The sequence below is a fragment of the Solanum pennellii genome, chromosome 4 (assembly GCF_001406875.1).
Source record: "Solanum pennellii chromosome 4, SPENNV200".
NCBI classification, from domain to species: Eukaryota; Viridiplantae; Streptophyta; class Magnoliopsida; order Solanales; family Solanaceae; genus Solanum; species Solanum pennellii.
In genome coordinates, this window is record NC_028640.1 from 49,840,214 (window position 1) to 49,847,676 (window position 7,463).

The 7,463-nt window shown below is 42.7% G+C and overlaps 1 pseudogene; it reads right to left on the minus strand.

Annotated features, from left to right (window-relative positions):
* The window catches only part of LOC107016736, a 10,708-nt pseudogene extending 4,285 nt beyond the window's left edge, over positions 1-6,423 (minus strand).
* Positions 6,424-7,463: the final 1,040 nt, after the last annotated feature.

Here is a 7,463-nt window from a genome sequence, read left to right on the forward strand (position 1 = left end):
TCATGGGTGAAACCTTCAGCAAGACTTGTTCACCCTCCATAAAATTCAAGTCCCTAACCTTTCGATCTGCATATTCCTTCTGTCTGCTCTGAGCTGCTAGAAGATTATCCTGAATGAATTTTACCTTATCTAATNACTCCCTCAAAAGATCGGTACCCCAAGGTCTTACTTCAAATGCATCAAACCAACCAATGGGAGAGCTACATCTCCTCCCATACAGTTCCTCAAATGGAGCCATATCAATACATGAGTGATAGCTATTGTTGTATGAAAACTCTGCTAAGGGTAAGAATTTATCCCAATGACCACCAAATTCTATCACACATGCACGAAGCATATCCTCCAACACCTGAATCGTTCGCTCAGACTGACCATCGGTCTGAGGGTGAAATGCAGTACTAAGATCCAGCCTAGTACCTAAATCAGCATGTAATGTTCTCCAAAACTTAGAAGTAAACTGCGTACCTCTATCTGATATGATGGAAAGTGGAACTCCATGCAATCGAACAATTTCTGAGATATAGAGTTTGGCTAACTTCTCTGCATTGTAAGTCATCTTGACCGGAATGAAGTGAGCAGACTTAGTTAACCTGTCAACAATTACCCAAATAGAATCAAACTTACCCAATGTCTTGGGAAGACCAACCACGAAATCCATTGCAATCCTTTCCCACTTCCATTCAGGAATGGGCATTCTCTGAAGTGTCCCTCCAGGCCTCTGGTGTTCATACTTCACCTGCTGACAATTTGGGCATTGGGCAACAAAATCAACAATGTCGCGCTTCATTCTGCTCCACCAAAAATGTTGCTTTAGGTCGCGATACATTTTGGTTGCACCAGGATGTATAGAGTACCTTGAACTATGAGCCTCTGTAAGAATAGTGTGAACCAAATCATCAACACGGGGCACACATACCCTTCCCTTAATTCTCAAAACACCTTCCTCATCAATTATTGCCTCTTTAGCCTCTCCTCGTAATACCATATCTCGAATTCGGCTCAGCTTCTCATCAGTAAACTGCTTCTCCTTAATCTTGTCAAGAAAAGAGGATCTTGCCTCCACACAGGCCAAAAGTCCTCCTTTCTCTAGTATTTCCAGCCTCATAAGGTCATTAGCCAAAGTCTGAACCTCTCTAGCCAATGGGCGTCTAGAAACCTGTAAGTGGGCTAAACTACCCATGCTCCCTGCTTTTCTACTTAAAGCATCTGCCACAACATTAGCTTTTCCTGGGTTATACAAAATAGTAATATCATAGTCCTTCAATAGTTCCATCCACCTCCTCTGCCTCAAATTCAAATCTTTCTGAGTAAAGACATACTGTAAACTACGATGATCTGTATAAACTTCACACTTGACCCCATATAGATAATGTCTCCATTGCTTTAATGCAAATACCACTGCAGCCAACTCCAAATCATGGGTCGGATAGTTACGTTCATGCACTTTTAATTGCCTCGAAGCATAAGCAATTACATTTCTCTCCTGCATTAGCACTGCACCCAAACCAGAATAAGATGCATCACAATAAACAATGAAATTCTTACCTTCCACTGGCAAGGTAAGAATTGGTGCAGTAGTCAACAAAGTCTTGAGTTTCTGAAAACTTTCTTCACATTCTTCCGACCATACAAAGGGAACATTCTGCTTAGTCAAATTTGTTAGTTGCGAAGCAATAGAAGAAAATCCCTTGACAAATCGACGGTAGTAGCTAGCTAAACCAACAAAGCTTCTTACCTCTGTAACATTAGTAGGTCTTACCCAACTCTTCACTACTTCAATCTTAGAAGGATCCACCATCACTCCATCCTTAGAAACCACGTGCCCCAAGAAGGACACTGAATCTAGCCAAAACTCACACTTGGAGAATTTGGCATAAAGCCTTTTCTCCCTCAACAACTCCAATACAATTCTCAAATGCTCCTCATGTTCTTTCCTGCTCTTTGAGTATATCAGTATATCATCAATGAATACAATAACAAAGAGATCCAGATATGGCTTAAAAATCCCGTTCATCAGACTCATGAAAGCAGCAGGGGCATTCGTAAGCCCAAAAGACATTACTAAGAATTCGTAATGCCCATACCTGGTTCGAAAAGCAGTCTTTGGCACATCTGCTGCCCGTATTTTCAATTGATGATAACCGGATCTCAGATCAATTTTAGAGAAGACACAAGCACCTTGTAACTGATCGAACAAATCATCAATTCGAGGAATAGGATACTTGTTCTTAATAGTTACCTTATTCAGCTGCCTGTAGTCTATGCACATCCGAAGGCTTCCATCCTTCTTTTTCACAAATAAAACAGGAGCACCCCAAGGGGATGCACTTGGTCTAATAAAACCTTTACCTAACAACTCCTGAAGTTGGGCCTTTAACTCCCTTAACTCAGCTGGAGCCATTCTATAAGGGGGGATGGAAATGGGGCGAGTACCCGGCTCCAGATCGATACAGAAATCGATATCCCTATCCGGTGGCATACCAGGAAGGTCTGCAGGAAACACATCCAGAAACTCGCAGACTATCGAAACAGATTCAATCGAAGGTACTTTGGAAGTATCATCCCTGAGATGTGCCAAGAAGGCTAAACAACCTTTACTAACCATCCTCTTAGCGCGAAGAAAAGAGATAATACGGACTGGGGTGGAAATGTAGTCACCCTCCCACACTAGCGGATCTGTCCCAGGCTTGGCCAATGTCACAGTTTTAGCATTACAATCTAAGATTGCAAAATTTGGGGAAAGCCAAGTCATACCCAGAATTACATCAAAATCAACCATTTCTAGGATAATCAAATCTACATAGGTATTGCTCCCTACAAAAGTCACAAGGCAAGACCTATACACCTTCTCAACTATCACAGACTCACCCACAGGAGTAGAGACACTAATAGGCATGTCAAGCAATTCGCAATGTAAATCAAGACCAGTAGCAAATGAGGAAGATACATATGAAAATGTGGATCCAGGATCAAATAATACAGAAGCCATGCAATCACAGACCAAAAGATTACCTGTGATAACAGCATCAGATGTCTCTGCTTCAGACCTCCCGGGGAAAGCATAACAATGGGCCCTATCACCTGTCTGTCCATTGCCCCTATCATGTTGCGCCGCAGCAGTTCCAGCTTGCCCGCCACCCCGATTGATTGGGTGACCACCATTACCTTGGCCACCACGTCCTCCAGAATGGCGGCCTCTCCCATGACCACCTCTACCTCTAACCATTGGGGGTCTGTAACTCTGTTTTGGACAATACCTCCTAATATGTCCAGTCTCCCCACATCCATAACAATTCCTGGAGTCAAGCATAGGTCTTTGTGAAAGTGACGAAGTCTGGGGATAACCTCCAAACTCAGAAAAAGGCTGACTGGGCTGCGATGGACCCCCAGCTAAAGCCTGCAGGGCAGACTGAATAGGGCGGTTTTGGTAACCTCCTGAACTCTGCCCTCTGGAGTAAGAACCTCTAAACTCACCTCCCTTACGGAACTTCTTAGATGTAGACGCCATGGTGAAGTCGTCTGGCTTCACCCCCTCCACTTCTATCACAAAATCAACCACTTCCTGAAAGGATTTTGCTGCAGCAGCTACCTGTAAGGCTGGAATCCGCAAATCTGACCTCAATCCCTTCACAAAATGGCGAATCCGCTCTTGTGGACTGAAACAAAGCTGAGTGGCATACCTAGATAGTGCACGAAATTTGGCCTCATAAGCAGCAACAGACATCCTTCCTTGCTCTAGGCTTAGGAACTCATCTCTCCTCCTATCCCTCAAAGTCCGGGGTATATACTTCTCCATAAATAAGCTAGAGAATGATGCCCAAGTCATAGGTGGTGCCTGTGCTGGTTGACACTCAACATACGACCGCCACCACATTTTGGCATCCCCCTGAAACTGATAGGTCACAAACTCCACACCGAATCGTTCTACTATGTCCATCTTATGTAGCAGCTCATGACAATCAACCAGAAAATCATAGGCATCTTCAGATTCAGCACCCTTGAATACTGGAGGTTTTAACTTTAAGAATTTAGTGAAAGGTTCATGCTGATCACTTGTCATTATGGACCCTGTAGTCAATCGAGGAAACGTGCCTACTTCCAATGAGGCATCCATGCGGGGAGCCACAGCGGCTGCATGTTGTACCCCCTGAACCTGAGGTGCTGGTGCAGAAAACACTGGAGGTGTCTGGCCCTGATCAGATAACCCGCTAAGATAGGTAAGAACCTGGTTAATCATCTCTGGGGTAGGCTGGGGTGGTAATTCCTCATCTTGAACCTGCTCATTTCCCCCTTCTTCACCCTCTCTCACTACCTCATCAGTCGGTGGAGGAGTCACTGCCCTATTACTATCTGGACCAGGTGTTTGTCCTCTTCCTCTAGAGGGCGTCCTCCTGCGACCTCTACCACGGCCTCTTGCCACTGCTCCTCCTCGAGCTACGGTCCCAATGGTTGGCTCAGACGCACCCTGTCCTGCCGGTGCTGGTGTTGACACAGTTGTTGCTCTAGTTCTAACCATCTGCGAGATAGAGTGAGGATGTCAGATACCAATTTGTATCACCTAGATACCAATTGGACCCAAGTAATAGCACGAAAGAAAGAAAGAATGGAGTTTTCCTAAAGTCCTATAGCCTCTCAAAGAAAAGTAAGGGCGTCCCCCTACCGTTCCTCAAGACTCTACTAGACTCGTTCTTGTGTGATGAGACCAACGAACCTAAAGCTCTGATACCAAGTTTGTCACGACCCAAAACGAGCCGCGAGTGGCACCCACACTTATCTTACTAGGTGAGCGAACCAACAATCTAAACCCCAACGTTTACCAGTATATAAATTTTGAATAGTAAATAAAATGCGGAAGATCCAAAACTCATTAACGAAATCAATTAAATAAACTTCTAAAGTATAATACTTATCATCCCCAAAATCTGGAAGTCATCACATCAAGAACATCTATCCTCAAATTACTAAGTCTAAGAGTATTTAAAAACTAAAATAAGTAGAAAGATGGTCCATGTCCGAACTTCAAAGACATCAAGACGTGAAGAAGAGAATCCAGCCCGAGCTAGGAATAATAGCTCACCCTGAAATCTGACGTGCTGAAGACTGGCTAGAGTTGAGGACGAGTCGAAGTCAATGGTGCACTTGCTGCACTCCACAAAACAACAAGAAGGAAATAAAAGTAGGGGTCAGTACAAGGAACACGTACTGAGTAGGTATCATCGGCCAACTCAAAATAGAAAGCAATATATACTGAATAATAATATAAAATCAACCACAATACTTAACAGGTGACAATCAACAAGTACAAGAACCATTGGCAACAACATCAAGCACACCTATGAGGACTCAAGCCTCCACACCATACTCATTTGGGAACTTGATTCTTTGAGTTAGAGTATATTAAGTTAATTCAAGATTACTTCTCTTTATTCTTATCGTGTCGGAACGTGACACTCCGATCCCCTAATGCTACGTGTCGGAACGTGACACTCCGATCCATTATTCCTACCGTGTCGGAACGTGACACTCCGATCCCCTAATGCTACGTGTTGGAACGTGACACTCCGATCCATTAATGCTACGTGTCGGAACGTGACACTCCGATTCATTATTCCTACGTGTCGGAACGTGACACTCCGATCCATTATTCCTACGTGTCGGAACGTGACACTCCGATCNCGTGTCGGAACGTGACACTCCGATCCCCTAATGCTACGTGTCGGAACGTGACACTCCGATCCATTTATTTCATTATTTCAGTTCATCAAGCTTTCTTTACGTCAAGCGTCATCTTAATAGAGAGGATTTAAGATTAAAGATTCAACAGTCTCATCATTATAATNACAAAGTTCAGAGAGTCAAATTCAGTAAAGAAGTTTGTGACGGTCCGTCGTGCCTACGACGGTCTGTCCTGCAGTTCCGTCGCGAAGTTCAGAGAGTCGATTTTCAATACCCAGATATTAGAGTTTAAGTGTTTTGGAACGAAGGCCCTCGACGGTCCGTCGTGCCTATGACGGTTCGTCCTACTTGTCGTCGAGGCTAATGAGAAAAGTAGCAGAAGAAAATTCACAAGTATGGGACGACGGAATCCATCACGGGCCGTCGTGACCATGACGGTCCGTCGCGTGTGCCGTCGACCCAGTCAGTTTTTATCAAAATAATCTTACTGCTCGAATCGACTAAACCGGTCGTTACACAAATTTACTTTCAACCTATTCAAAAAAAATTAAACATTCAGTTTTATATTTATGAATTAACATTAAAAAATAAATATCGTTACTTACGTATTCCTTCATATGTTGTTTCAGTTCTTCGATATCGGGATATACAGACTTATCTTTTGGGACTTGTGAAGATACATGGGGAGAAGATACATTAGCATGCGCGGTAGGTTCTTCATCTGGCATTGAGAATGACTGATTTAATTGCGGCTTTAACTGCTTTGACAAAGTTTTTGAACCCTTTGTTTTATGTGTATCAGTATTGTTTCTCCTCTTGGGTGGTGGTGGAGATGATGTATCAGATACACGTGATGATCTTCTCAATAAATGACCAGGAGGGCTTGTTGAAAAATCCTCAAAACCTGACTCATCTTTAGTTTGCACTTTTTTTGCACCAACAGGTGGCGTGGATATGTCATTTCTGTTGACCTCTTGACTATCAGGTAAATCAAGGGCTTCCACCTCATCTGGCGTTGGTACAACGTTTGAACAAGTATTCTGCAATTAAAATGGTTTAATGTTATAACAATATTATGTATAACAAAAAAACTGTTATTTACAACAAAAATTATAAAGCTTATTGATACACTATTAAAAGATAATTTAAAATTAATGTTACCTCGGAGAAAATGCTAGACATTAACTTTTCATATTTTGGCTTTTCAGCCACCACTGTCCAATTACATATCCTCGGAATACCATTCGCTACTTTAACAGCAAGGTCTGGACTTAGAGTAGATGCACATTCGTAAATCCAAACGTTGAGTGCATAAGACATACCAAATAAGCGATACATCTGTTTGATTTGGTTGAAGTCTTGCCTGAGTGATGTAATCAGCTTATTAAATGCAATCTGACCCCAAGGATACATTTCATACCTACCATCTTCAACCATTAGAAATTCTTCTATACGTATGAAGGTCTCACCAAGATGGCATAACATGAAAGTATTGATGAAGTATAGCATTGCCATTTCCACAGATTCCTGTGTGGTCTCCCAATTACCCATTGCAAAACGTTGTATCAATCGACTCTTGGTTATACCCGTACGACAATCAGGGAAGTATTTTTGTAATAACCGGCTCGGAGTGGAATTAGGATATGAAAAATCCTTAACATTTCCTTTGCATTTAAGGCCAGTTACAATGGCAAATTCCTTCATACCAAACACCAATACATTCCCATTAGCATGACGAACATGCAGTACATCTTTATTTTCATGTTGCACCTCCAACAACAACAAAC